General features: G+C 38.9%; 1 protein-coding gene and 1 long non-coding RNA gene across 2 annotated transcripts in view; one reads left to right on the forward strand and one right to left on the reverse strand.

Annotated features, from left to right (window-relative positions):
* LOC114648702 (syntaxin-binding protein 5-like) overlaps positions 1–15100 on the reverse strand; it is a 580738-nt gene that overhangs the window by 185800 nt on the left and 379838 nt on the right.
* The window catches only part of LOC127527161 (uncharacterized), a 121310-nt gene continuing 107610 nt past the window's right edge, over positions 1401–15100 (forward strand). Inside the window, exon 1 of the long non-coding RNA XR_007934460.1 lies at positions 1401–1494. This is a non-coding gene — a long non-coding RNA (uncharacterized LOC127527161). The remainder of the gene's footprint in view (positions 1495–15100) is intronic.

A 15100-nucleotide genomic window follows, 5' to 3' on the forward strand; every position in this document is an offset into this window, starting at 1 on the left:
GGTTAGCTTTTTTTTTTTTTTTTTTAATTCACTTTTCATTCTCGCAGTCGCATTCAGAATCAATCAATCTGCGAGAATGAAAAGTGAATTAAAAAAAAAAAAAAAAAAAAGCTAACCTTTACCAGTATCATAAGTTACACCGGCTGTTACAGACTGAAATCAAATTTATGTTGTTATTCTAAAATTGTAAGAATAAGAGCAGTTCACTTCTAAAGTGGAGCCGTGCGGGATCGAACTCACCACCCTCTGATTCCCAGTCAGGAGCTGATACCATTACGCCACTGCGGCAGTTGCAGTAAGAGTGTCAATGTGGCATGCTAACGCGGCTTTTTTTTTATGCAGTTATATTTTTGAATAACAGCGCACGTGTTCTCTTCTTTGTACCTTTTGTGAAAGTGTTTCTTTGATATATGGACTTCAGGCTTCATACGTTATATAGTTTATGCCTACATTTTGTCATTTACTATTAGAATATGAAAAATGTTTCTGTTTTAAAAATGTGTTTGCACAGTCTACTGAACGGAACGGAACACACATGAAATGCGTGTATTCCAAATAACACTATATTATTTCCACTCTAAAACTCCACTTCAATCCCAGATACTGTAATCAAATCAAGGCAAGGCATGAGCTAGGAGAAATTCGTTCTAAGTCGGTGGGGGGATGGAATAGCTGGCTGCTAGTAGCTTTTGTTTATCAGCACATTTAGATGACAAAGGACACTAGCGGAGAGGTGCAAACGGATTTAAGACGCGATTTAAGGTGGGACGGATTTACGAGTTTTTTCGTAGGCTCTGGTAATTCTAGTGTTAAAACTATGCCACAAAAATACCTATCACTTGAATCATCTATCACCTTGCCTCTTCAGCACAGAAACTGTTATTTTGTTGAATGAGTAACTTACCCTTACAATTTGATTTGAAAGAAGTAAGCCTTCCCATGGGCTATAAGAGCAATAGAGACAACTATAATAGTACTGCTTTTTTGTTTATACCTGAAGAGATTCATGCATGCATTCTGCTTAGCAAACTGGAAGTTAAAAGTTCTCTGATCATCTTGTGATAATATAAAGGTGTGCAATCTAAATACAAGGGGAAGTCTCTCCACAAAGTATGTGCTACCAAAAGGAACCAGGCTAGGCTATGTATTAGCATTGCTTCTTTTACAAACTGTACTTTCAATTTCATTTTTTTTAATGCCAGAATTTGGATCTAGGTATCCTGATACAATTCTAGATGAACATTAATATCTTTAACGTAGCTCCAAATGGTTTCCAGGTGTTGTCCCAGTCCCATTCCCATACCCACTGCTTATGTTATCTGTCGAAGTGACACCTATGTCTCTCTATTATAAAAAAAATCTTGGTGGAAGGGAGACAAGACGTGATCTTCTGGGAAGACACTTAAAAGACCCGCGAGATGAAAGAGATTGGCCACAGAGCATCTCGCGGGGACCTTAAACATGAGACTTGGTGCCAAGAGATTGCAATTTGACGTCCCGTGAGAAACACTTTAATGTCACGCAAGACAAATAATGTGTTTTCTTCAGTATAACCACCTCTTCTAAGCTAAAGCTTCCAACTAAACTAAAAACAGCTCCTTAAAATTACAGGCTATAGTCAAGCAAGACAGACTAGACAGTTAGCTAAGAAAGACAAAGACTGAGAAAATGAGTAATCCTCAGATATCCCGAACTGTTAACAAACAATATTATAAAAATGTTATAGATATACTATAGCTGCTTACAGCTGACTTTTTCTTTGCTTTGTTTGTTTCTTAGTTTTTAGTTCTCTGTTCATATCTAATCTCACAGGGGATACATAGTAAATCCATCCATCCATTTTCCAACCCGCTGAATCCGAACACAGGGTCACGGGGGTCTGCTGGAGCCAATCCCAGCCAACACAGGGCACAAGGCAGGAACCAATCCTGGGCAGGGTGCCAACCCACCGCAGGGACACACACAAACACCACCCACACACCAAGCACACACTAGGGCCAATTTAGAATCGTCAATCCACCTAACCTGCATGTCTTTGGACTGTGGGAGGAAACCGGAGCGCCCGGAGGAAACCCACGCAGACACGGGGAGAACATGCAAACTCCACGCAGGGAGGACCCGGGAAGCAAATCAATGAATTGATAAGACTAGGGATAGTCTCATTTACTATTTTAAACCAGTTCACGGACACCTAACCAAGCAGTTATTGGAATGCTTTTGGCAGACAGACATCATGTGCTCCCAGCTCTTAAAACAACGACAAGCAGAACACGCAGTTTGCCAGCAGCAGCAGCAGGAAGCCAGCAGATGATCTGACCGCTTCTCCTTAGCGTGTATTCTTCCCAACCCCATTCTCCCCCCCCCCCCCCCCACACCACACCCCTCCATTTCACAACGCGATGGGCAGAGACATGAAGTGGCAAAACGACAGCTGCTGTACAGGCTTTTAAATGATCGACGCGCGGCACGACAAGCAGAACACGAAGCTCGCCAGCAGATGATCCGACCACTTCTCCTTAGGGTGCTTTCAGCCCCCCTGCCCTCTCCCCCTTCACAACGCGAGCGGCAGAGACACGAAGTGGCAAAAGGACAGCTGCTGTACAGGCGTTTAAATGATCAACGCGCAGTGTGACAAACATAACAGGCAGCTTGCCAGCAGCAGCAGCAAGACAACATGAAACAACTGCATCTCCTTAGTGTGTGTTCAGCCACCCACCCTTCACAACGCGAGCAGTGTTATACTATACAATACAATACAATACAATACAATACAGTTTATTTTTGTATAGTCCAAAATCACACAGGAAGTGCCGCGAATGGGCTTTAACAGGCCCTGCCTCTTGACAGCCCCCCCAGCCTTGACTCTCTAAGAAGGCAAGGAAAAACTCCCAAAAAAACCTAGTAGGGAAAAATGGAGGAAACCTTGGGAAAGGCAGTTCAAAGAGAGACCCCTTTCCAGGTAGGTTGGGCGTGCAGTGGGGGTGTCAAAAGAAGAGGGTCAATACAATACACAGAACAAATCCTCAATAAAAAATAAAAATTTTTTTTTGAAGTATGGAGCAGAATTTAACAGTAGATGATATCACATAATAAGATTTGGATAATTTTAGACTCCTGGAGACCTCATCCATCAAGCTGCCTCCCCCATTTGGCCATTCCACGGCTGAAACAGTGTTGGGACAGCCAATCCGATGAAAGGACCCTTCTTTCTCACGATTCCTGCGATCCTCCATCAGGGATGACTTTACCTTAGGCAGGCAAAACAACTTGGCAGTTGGGCCGTGGCACCAAGTGCCACATTTGAGTACCGAGAAGAGAAACAGAATAGGTGAGGGTTAGTATCCAATTCTAACTATCATGTTACTTATGTTTTAGTGCTAATTACTAACAACAGAGATGCAGTATGTACAGTTAATCAGCAGCTCTAGTCAGGATATGCTAAACTGATGTAGTGAGTCTTCAGCTGGGATTTAAAAGCTGAGACCAAAGGGCATCTCTTATAGTAGCATGCAGACCATTCCACAGTTTAGGGGCCCAGTAATTAAAAGCTCGACCTCCCATTGTTATTTTATTAATCCTTGGAACCATAAGCAGACCATCATCTTGAGATCTTAATGTGCGCTCTGGTTTGTAAGTCATGATAAGTAAGCCGGACCTCGGCCATTTAATGCTTTATATGTTAAAAGAAGGATTTTGAAATCTGCCCTAAACTTAACCGGGAGCCAGTGTGAGGATTTAAGAACTGGAGTTACGTGTTCGTATTTTCTTGTTCTTGTAATAATTCTTGCAGCCGCATTTTGGATTAACTGGAGGCTGTATAAAGAACAGTTTGAACATCCAGTGAACACCGCATTGCAGTAGTCAATCCTACTAGAGATAAATGCATGAATTAATTCTCAGAATCCTGTTTATTTAGAAAGCGCCTTAATTTCCTAACATTTTTAAGATGGAAGAAACATGTTTTGGACAACTTTGTAATATGCGCTTTAAATGACATGCTAGAGTCAAAGATAACTCCGTTATACGTTAACTCTGTTATATGTCCTGCGAGAAAGAGATTTAACCATGCCCAGGGCCGGAAACAAGTATAGTACTGTATTGCTTTTACAAAAGTTTTAAAGTAAAAGTGAAAATAAATGCATATGTAACAATTCCCATGAAAATAATCTCTTTAAATTGTATATCCGGTAAACCAAACCCGTGGATGGGCGAGCAAAGTAAGCAGGGGGCAGAGCCCTCTAGTGCATAAAAAAGTCAAATGAAGTTCAGCATCATGTTTATAATGTTTCCATAGTGCCAATAGCAGAATTGAATACCATGTTCACTTCTGTTCTATTGTTTCTCTCTATAATACATCAGTATTTAGTTGCTTACAAAGAAAGAATTTACATAGAGCTATATTTTTCCATTTCTTAACTGTTATGATTTATCATTGAGCCATAAATGTTATAAATTGTAAATACATAATTTCCAACTCTCCTCAAATGCAATTTAATTGTAATCCATACAGAGTAGCACAACAGTCTTGATTTCAGACCAATGCCTTTTAGCTTTCTTTGTGGAGTTCTTCCTCATCTCCAAAATAAAGGCAGATCAAGTTAATTGGACCCTAAATTGCCTCAGTGTGAATACCTGCTGATATGTATTTGAGAGTGCTCTGAAATGGACCAGCACTTTTTCAAGTGTTGGTTTCTATCAAGTATCCAAGACACGTGAGAGAGGCTCCTGCTGTACCTTCCAGTGCCACAAATGTTGATAAAGTGGATTCAGAACATGGATAGATGAATACTCAATAGGCAAGGAAAAAAGCTGTTAAATTTGAACCGTGTTTCCCTGTTGAAAAAGAAAATCTGCTTATTTTTATATTTAGAAAAATCTGTCACCTGCCGCCTACATAACAGTAAATCAATGCTGAAAATGATATAGAAATCACCAATTAAACATGACAAAGAAAAGCAGCTGTTCCTTGACAGCATCCAACACCTAGCCAAATCTGAAATTTTAGCAGTCAGACATAAAGTACACTATGTAATGAATCATTATGTACCTTTAAAATATTCAAAAGAGATGACTAATAAAATTGTAAGGGAACACACATTAATGGTAACAGAAACCTGAAATCAGTACAACAGTCACCCTACTTACTTTAGAGAAAAGTTAAAGACAGCCAAAAAAGGAGAGCAGAAATATAGTAATGTCCTGTGGTCTTTAATAATGTGTTTTCTTCAGTATAACCACCTCTTCTAAGAAAAAGAGGCTCAGTTGAATCAATAAGCAAATCATTATAAGCACTTACTTGTCAGAGAAAGCCATGTTATCAGCATTACACTTTCAGCTAAAGCTTCCAACTAAACTAAAAACAGCTCCTTAAAATTACAGGCTATAGTCAAGCAAGACAGACTAGATAGTTAAAACTAAGAAAGGCAAAGACTGAGAAAATGACTAATCCTCAGATATCCCGATACTGTTAACAAACAATATTATAAAAATGTTACAGATATACTGTAGCTCCTTACAGCTGACTTTTTCTTTGCTTTGTTTGTTTCTTAGTTTTCAGTTCTCTGTTCATATCTAATCTCACAGGGGATACATAGTAAATTAATCAGTGAATTAATAAGGAGAATATATTCTGATATGTTGGATTTAAAAATTAATATATTAAGAAGAAATAGAGAATTTAAAACTGCTCAGATATACAGGGATATTTTAAAAGAAGAAAATTCTGGGAAAAAAAAAATCAAGTTGTAGCTACAAACCCTTATTTTAGAAGCAGCAGTTAAGTGTATTGAAAATCTCTCAGAAACAAAGTACAGATAATACCTCCACTGACACAACAGAGCATAACAACATCAACCAAATGAAATATCGTCTTTAGACAAAGTATTTTGAAATATTGCCAGCAAAAATATGTACATGAATTTCAATATCAAGCAATGAACTAGCAGCCTGTGTAAATAATAATCCATAAGGTCACTTGGATTTCCCACGCACCAATGCTAAGTAAGCATTTAACACTAAAAAATAACATTAAAAAGCAAACTTACTATAATAAAAGCTGCCCATTTGGTCCTTTAAGTTTTAAATGAAATTTTGGAAAATGTATAAATATCTCAAGAATTCCATGATTAATGATAGCTGAAAATTCCATCCTTGTCTGTTGCGTATTCTGCTGCCTCGGGTAACAAAAGCAGACTTTTCTAGCAATGGAAGCAGCACGCCCCACTCTCTGCAAAAGACAAACTCTTCCAGAGCGGCCATAACTTCACATTTTCCACATGTGCAACACAGATTGCCACTTATCCATTGCATTGCTGTACTTTCCAATTGCAAACTCTGCCCTTTTTGTCTCACTAATTCTGCTCCCCTCTATGTTCTTTCTTCATTGATCAATAATGGTGTTGCAGGAGAAAAAAAATGCACAAATTACCATACCACACCAAAACTAAAGCTCTTATGAATCTCTGCTGACTCACACTGATCAAGGGAATATGGTAAAACACAACAAAACTGATCAACAATTAAACTGGAGGTCTTGGAGCAATGACTGGGGTGTGTTTTCAAAGCACACATGGGGTTCCTTCACTGGAAGAAAGCAATACTTGAAAGCTTCACTATACCTCAATTCTGTTGCCACAAGGTAGAAGATAACCCACTTTATGAATGAAATTTTTTAGCAGAATAATGCTTTGTCTCACAAGGTTAGAAAAGTTTTATAACCGGTCCATGAAACTAATTCTAAATTCAGCTTAATATTATGGCCTTTTAAGTTACCAGCATCTGTGGTATGAGGTGGAATGTGTTATTCAGAGTAGAAATGCATGGAGGTCAAATAGGGACGAACTTGCTAGTAAATTTAAACTTAAATTTAATTTATTATTTAAAAAGTGCACTTCCACTTAGAACAAAGATGAAAATAAATTATGAAAAGTTTAAGTATATATGTGTGTATGTACTGTATACGGTGAACTCAGAAAGTATTCCGACCCCTTCACCTTTTTTTACATTGTGTTTTGTTTCAGTGTTCTATTATAACCATTGCAATTCATTTTTTTCATTATCAAGCAATACTCAAACAGGAAAACAGCATTTTAGAAATTTTTACAAATGCATTAAAAATGAAAAATCACATTGACACAAGAATTGAAACTCTTTATTCAGTACTTTGTTGAAGTACTTTTGGCAGTAATCACAACCTGGAATCTTCTTGGGTATGATGGAACAAGCTTTGCACAACTGGATTTAGATATTTTCTGCACATCCTCTCAACTCTGTCAGGTTAAAGTACACCATCACTGGGCAGTTATTTTTCTCACCAGAGATTAGGATTGATTAGGATAAAGTCCAGGCTCTTGCTGGGCCACTCAAGAACATTCACTGAGTTGTCCCTAAGCCAGTCCAACATCACCTTTTCCTTTTGGAAGGTGAACCTTCAGCCCAATCTGAAGCAGAGAGTGCTCTGGAGCAGGTCTACATTAAGGATATCTCTACTCTTTTTTTAGATTTCTCTCAATCCTAACTAATCTTCTAGTCCCTATTGCTAAAAAAACAGCCCACAGCATGATGCTACCACTACCACCCTTTACTACAGTTTTAATGGTACTGTGCAGGTGATGAATGGTGCCAGGTTTCCTCTAAAAATTACGCTTAAAGTTGAGGCCAAAACATTCTGAGTGTCATTAGGTGCCTTTTTGCAAACTCCAAGAGGACCACTCTGCTTTAAAGCCTGGATCCACTGGAGTGTTGCTGTCATGATCGTCCACTGCCATGCAGGTTCTCTGGGACTCTCAGGTGACCATTGGGATTTTTGTCACTTCTCTTAACCATTGCCATTCTTCCCCGATTGCTGAACATTGGGACATCGTATTTTTTACTGCCGGTATAACAAATAGTTCTGAGCAGCCTCAACCACAACACCAACTGTGATCATCACTGCTCTTGTGAAAAGAATGGAGATAAACGCCATCAACTCAGAGAGGAGAGGCAAGTTGTTGTATCATGTGAACGTTACTGAAAGAATAAAATTGAATAATAAAACTTTTACAAGTAGCCAAAATTTACACCGGGTGTTACAGGACTCAAATACAATACAATACAATTTATTTTGTATAGCCCAAAATCACACAAGAATTGCCGCAATGGGCTTTAACAGGCCCTGCCTCTTGACAGCCCCCCAGCCTTGACTCTCTAAGAAGACAAGGAAAAACTCCCAAAAAAACCTAGTAGGGAAAAATGGAAGAAACCTTGGGAATCAAATGAATGTTTTTATTATAGTAATAATAATAGCAGCTCACTACTCAAAACGTGGGGCGCCCCGACTCGAACACGGAACCTTTCTGTTATAAGGCAGCAGTTCTCACCTCTGCACCATCCAAGAATACATACCAACTTTCTGTCTATTGACATTTGAGCTTGGGTTTTTAACTCATTGACAGCAACATGTAAAGTGATTTTTTTTTTCTTTGGTTATATTCGTGAATAAAAGCGCATGTATTTATTTGATATTTGGACTAAAGTCTTCACACATTATACACTTCATGTCATTATTAGTATAATATGGAAAAAGTTTCTCTTTTAGGTATGTGTTCAGCATTTCTTGCCTCACAATTCCTTTCATCCTACATCTACAAAGATCGTTGTAGACACAGAACACACATGAAATGCATGTATTCCAAATAACGGTACATTATTTGCCCTATACAACTCCAAGCATCTCACACCCCGATAAACACACATGCTTCCTGAGAATTTTGCGATTGAATCACCTCGGTCGGTTTGGGTTTTGTTGGGGGTGGTGGTATAGCAGGCTACTTGTGCTGAATAACACATTTGCAAAACAAAAGACGCTAATGAGGAGAGGTGTAAAGGAATTTAAAGTGGCCAGGAATTACGAGTTTTTTCGTAGGCTTCAGGGATTCTAGTGTTAAGATGGAAGAATGCACTGGTGAGTTCAGTAATTGCAAAGGGACTGGTAGGCCAAGGTAGACCTTCACTGCTAATGTCAGAAGAATCCTCACTATGGTAAAGAAAAAGCCCCAAATGCCTGTCCAACAGATCAGATACACTCTCCATGAGGTAGAGGAGTGTGTGTTAGAGACTACAATCCTCAGAAGACTTCATTAAATACAGAGGTCACACTGTAAGATGGAAACCAATAGTTACCCACAAAAACAAAAAGGCCAGATTACAGTTTGCTAAAAAAAGTACTTAAAAGGTCCTGCAAAATGTTTTGAAAAAGGTCTTGAGGACAGGGCAGGACAAAGATTAACCTGTATCAGAGTGATGGCAAGAGTAATGTGTGGAGACAAATAGGAATTGCCCAAGATCCAAAGCATACCAGCTATTTATTAAACAGGGTGATGGGGGTGTTATGATTTGGGCATGTATGTCTTCTACAGGTACTGACACACTTATCTTTATTGATCATATAATTGCTGATGGCAGCTGCACAAATAATTATGAGGTGTAAAGAAGCATCTTACCTGCTCAAGTTCCAGTATATATCGTCAAACTCATTGGACAGTGCTTCATCCTACAAAGTAATGATCCCAAACTTTCTGCTAAGGCAACACAGGTGTTTTTCAAAGCTAAAAAATAGAAAATTCCTGAATGGCCAAGCCTGTCACTTAATTTAAATCCAAGCCCACCCGATACAAGCAGGAGCTGAAAATTGCTACATTAGTGGCATGGCAGAGAAGATACTCACACTGCAAAAAATGAAATCTTAACAAGCCAGACAATCTTGAAAAGAAACAATAGATCTTGTTTTTTTTATTTTAAGAATAACTGACTTGAGTAGATTTGTATGTGTAAGATATATAATCTCATTTTTAGAAAATTTAACAAGTTAACAAGTTAAACTTTCTCACTATATTGGCAAATAATTTTGCTTGATTCTAATACCTGCAAAAAATCAGTGTGAAAAAATGAGAAAAAAATAAATAAAAAACAAGAATAAGATATTAGAATCAAGCAAAATTATCTGCCAATATAGTGAGAAAGTTTAACTTGTTAACTTGTTAAATTTTCTAAAAATGAGATTATATATCTTACACATACAAATCTACTCAAGTCAGTTATTCTTAAAATAAAAAAAACAAGATCTATTATTTCTTTTCAAGATTGTCTGGCTTGTTAAGATTTCATTTTTTGCAGTGCAGCACCTGGTCATATCTACGAATCACAAACTTCAAGCAGTCATTGCATGCAAGGGACATGCAGCAAAGTACTAAAAGTGACTGCTTTAATATATCAGCCATTGTTATGTCCCAAAACATTATGATGCCCTGAAATGAGGGGACCATGTAGAAAAAGTGTTGTCATTTCTACATGATGAGACCGAAATGTATGCTTAAAAGTCTGAAATGCGCAATTTAATCACATCTAAATAGTTTGATTTGTAATTTTAAACTGTGGAGAAGAGAAAGAATCAAGGAAAAATGTCTTGTGTGCAATGGAATAACCTAATAAGTGCCATTATTTATCAAAATTGAGTTTTTTTAGTTTTTGGAGTTACTGTGTCTTCATTTCCTTCCTACAAGGTAGTGGTGATGGCCAAATATGTCTTATAGCATGATGGAAGAAGCTAGTATGTACACAGGATTTTACATACTGCAAGTCAAAAATCTAGCAACTCCACTGACCAATGAGGAAATTTAACTGCTGCGATTGCATGATTTAAATGGCAGGTGTTGTTGATTCGTGAAAAAACCAATATTGTGCACGTGAAGCTCAGGAAAAATTAAATCTAGAGATTACTAATTATAGGGGTGACACCATTTTCTCAATTTGCCAAAAACATTAAAGATGTGACATACTAGGTTTTTGCATAGTTGGTGAGATGTGTCTTTGTCCCAAACGTTATGGAAAGCACTATACAGTGGTGTGAAAAACTATTTGCCCCCTTCCTGATTTCTTATTCTTTTGCATGTTTGTCACACAAAATGTTTCTGATCATCAAACACATTTAACCATTAGTCAAATATAACACAAGTAAACACAAAATGCAGTTTTTAAATGATGGTTTTTATTATTTAGGGAGAAAAAAAATCCAAACCTACATGGCCCTGTGTGAAAAAGTAATTGCCCCCTTGTTAAAAAATAACCTAACTGTGGTGTATCACACCTGAGTTCAATTTCCGTAGCCACCCCCAGGCCTGATTACTGCCACACCTGTTTCAATCAAGAAATCACTTAAATAGGAGCTGCCTGACACAGAGAAGTAGACCAAAAGCACCTCAAAAGCTAGACATCATGCCAAGATCCAAAGAAATTCAGGAACAAATGAGAATAGAAGTAATTGAGATCTATCAGTCTGGTAAAGGTTATAAAGCCATTTCTAAAGCTTTGGGACTCCAGCGAACCACAGTGAGAGCCATTATCCACAAATGGCAAAAACATGGAACAGTGGTGAACCTTCCCAGGAGTGGCCGGGCCGACCAAAATTACCCCAAGAGCGCAGAGACGACTCATCCGAGAGGTCACAAAAGACCCCAGGACAACGTCTAAAAAACTGCAGGCCTCACTTGCCTCAATTAAGGTCAGTGTTCACGACTCCACCATAAGAAAGAGACTGGGCAAAAACGGCCTGCATGGCAGATTTCCAAGACACAAAACCACTGTTAAGCAAAAAGAACATTAGGGCTCGTCTCAATTTTGCTAAGAAACATCTCAATGATTGCCAAGACTTTTGGGAAAATACCTTGTGGACTGATGAGTCAAAAGTTGAACTTTTTGGAAGGCAAATGTCCCGTTACATCTGGTGTAAAAGGAACACAGCATTTCAGAAAAAGAACATCATACCAACAGTAAAATATGGTGGTGGTAGTGTGATGGTCTGGGGTTGTTTTGCTGCTTCAGGACCTGGAAGGCTTGCTGTGATAGATGGAACCATGAATTCTACTGTCTACCAAAAAATCCTGAAGGAGAATGTCCGGCCATCTGTTCGTCAACTCAAGCTGAAGCGATCTTGGGTGCTGCAACAGGACAATGACCCAAAACACACCAGCAAATCCACCTCTGAATGGCTGAAGAAAAACAAAATGAAGACTTTGGAGTGGCCTAGTCAAAGTCCTGACCTGAATCCAATTGAGATGCTATGGCATGACCTTAAAAAGGCGGTTCATGCTAGAAAACCCTCAAATAAAGCTGAATTACAACAATTTTGCAAAGATGAGTGGGCCAAAATTCCTCCAGAGTGCTGTAAAAGACTCATTGCAAGTTATCGCAAACGCTTGATTGCAGTTATTGCTGCTAAGGGTGGCCCAACCAGTTATTAGGTTCAGGGGGCAATTACTTTTTCACACAGGGCCATGTAGGTTTGGATTTTTTTTTTCTCCCTAAATAAAAAAACCACCATTTACAAACTGCATTTTGTGTTTACTTGTGTTATATTTGACTAATGGTTAAATGTGTTTGATGATCAGAAACATTTTGTGTGACAAACATGCAAAAGAATAAGAAATCAGGAAGGGGGCAAATAGTTTTTCACACCACTGTACATCTCCCTACTTTGCAATGGAGTAAAGCAACCATGAGGAGCAGGGAATTCAATTCTAGAATTCTGCAAATATGGTACTTGTGAACATGTCTCAATATCTGTCTAGTAGAAAAAAGTAGCAGTAATTTTTAGAACCAAGGTAGCATAAACACAGGAAAAAAAGAGATCACACACAATTTTGGAAGAACTTGACTGAGAAGGTTCCTTATGCATTATATTGCTTTAAATTATAACTAGCAAAATACCCGCGCTTCGCAGCGGTGAAGTACTGCTTTAAAATTTTAAATAATAAACTGAGGGAAAATGTATCAATAATTATTTGTTAAGGATCTCTTTGTATACCACGTTGTCAGTTCGCCCCTCCGGTTGTAATATGACCAAGCTGTGCGCTGAGCTTACTCTTGAGCATGCAACGTATAGTTGGCCATGTGAAAAGCAATCTTGCCTCAAATCAATGCCAACCTTTTGTAGGGTCTGTCCCTGAGACTTATTAATTGTCATTGCGAAGCAGAGCCTTACTGCAAATTGGAGGCGTTTGAATTGAAATGGGAGATCAGAGGGTATTATGGGGATGCGAGGAATAAAAACTCTCTCCCCTGAGCCACCGCCAGTAAAAATAGTTGCCTCAATTAGGTTCTTTTGCAAGCATGTGACCTGAAGTCTCGTGCCATTACAAAGTTTCGGTGGCTGTAAGTTTCTCAGTAACATTATTGGTACCCCAACCTTCAAAATTAGATTATGCTCAGGAGTGCCTGAAGGATTCAGAGTGTGGACCGAGCTGCAGGCTATGGACGTATATATGTACGTAAGTAGGATTCAGTTAGCGTTGGGAACCCACGTACCAAATTTCTTGAAGATGGGCCCATTAAGTAACAAAGACTGTTGGAAAGTTCAATATGGCGGCCGACAGTGGTGTCATACCACCGAAATAAGTACGTACATTGGTTTCAGTTAGTGCAGGGAAGCCGCCTACCAAATTTCGTGAAGATGGGGCCATAAATAAGAAAGTTTAACATGGCGGACGTTGTCGACCGTTATGACCGTTATGTGTAGAATTTCGAAATGAAACCTACTTAACTTTTGTAAGTAAGCTGTAAGGAATGACCCTGCCAAATTTCAGCCTTCTACCTACACGGGAAGTTAGTGAGTTAGTGATGAGTGAGTCAGTGAGGATTTTGCCTTTTATTAGTATAGATGTATATGTGTATGTATGTGTGTGTGTGTGAGTCTGCGTGTATTATATATATATATATATATATATATATATATATATATATATATATATATATAATATATATATATATATATATATGTATGTATATCTACAGGTGCTGGTCATAAAATTAGAATATCATGACAAAGTTGATTTATTTCAGTAAAACCATTCAAAAAGTGAAACTTGTATATTAGATTCATTCATTACACACAGACTGATGTATTTCAAATGTTTATTTCTTTTAATGTTGATGATTATAACTGACAACTAATGAAAGTCCCAAATTCAGTATCTCGGAAAATTAGAATATTGTGAAAAGGTTCAATATTGAAGACACCTGGTGCCACACTCTAATCAGCTAATTAACTTAAAACACCTGCAAAGGCCTTTAAATGGTCTGTCAGTCTAGTTCTGTAGGATACACAATCATGGGGAAGACTGCTGACTTGACAGTTGTCCAAAAGACGACCATTGACACCTTGCACAAGGAGGGCAAGACACAAAAGGTCATTGCTAAAGAGGCTGGCTGTTCACAGAGCTCTGTGTCCAAGCACATTAATAGAGAGGCAAAGGGAAGGACAAGATGTGGTAGAAAAAAGTGTACAAGCAATAGGGATAACCGCACCCTGGAAAGGATTGTGAAACAAAACCCATTCAAAAACGTGGGGGAGATTCACAAAGAGTGGACTGCAGCTGGAGTCAGTGTTTCAAGAACCACCACGCACAGACTTATGCAAGACGTGGGTTTCAGCTGTCGCATTCCTTGTGTCAAGCCACTCTTGAACAAGAGACAGCGTCAGAAGCGTCTCGCCTTTGGACTGCTGCTGAGTGGTCCAAAGTTATGTTCTCTGATGAAAGTAAATTTTGCATTTCCTTTGGAAATCAAGGTCCCAGAGTTTGGAGGAAGAGAGGAGAGGCACAGAATCCATATTGCGTGAGGTCCAGTGTAAAGTTTCCACATTCAGTGATGGTTTGGGGCGCCATGTCATCTGCTGGTGTTGGTCCATTGTGTTTTCTGAGGTCCAAGGTCAACGCAGCCGTCTACCAGGAAGTTTTAGAGCACTTCATGCTTTCTGCTGCTGACAAACTTTATGGAGATGCAGATTTAATTTTCCAACAGGACCTGACACCTCCACACAGTGCCAAAGCTACCAGTACATGGTTTAAGGACCATGGTATCCCTGTTCTTGGTTGGCCAGCAAACTCGCCTGACCTTAACCCCATAGAAAATCTATGGGGTATTGTGAAGAGGAAGATGCAATACGTCAGACCCAACAATTCAGAAGAGCTGAAGGCCACTATCAGAGCAACATGGGTTCTCATAACACATGTGCAGTGCCACAGACTGATCGACTCCATGCCACGCCGCATTGCTGCAGTAATCCAGG

Source organism: Erpetoichthys calabaricus, chromosome 3 (assembly GCF_900747795.2).
Source record: "Erpetoichthys calabaricus chromosome 3, fErpCal1.3, whole genome shotgun sequence".
NCBI classification, from domain to species: Eukaryota; Metazoa; Chordata; class Cladistia; order Polypteriformes; family Polypteridae; genus Erpetoichthys; species Erpetoichthys calabaricus.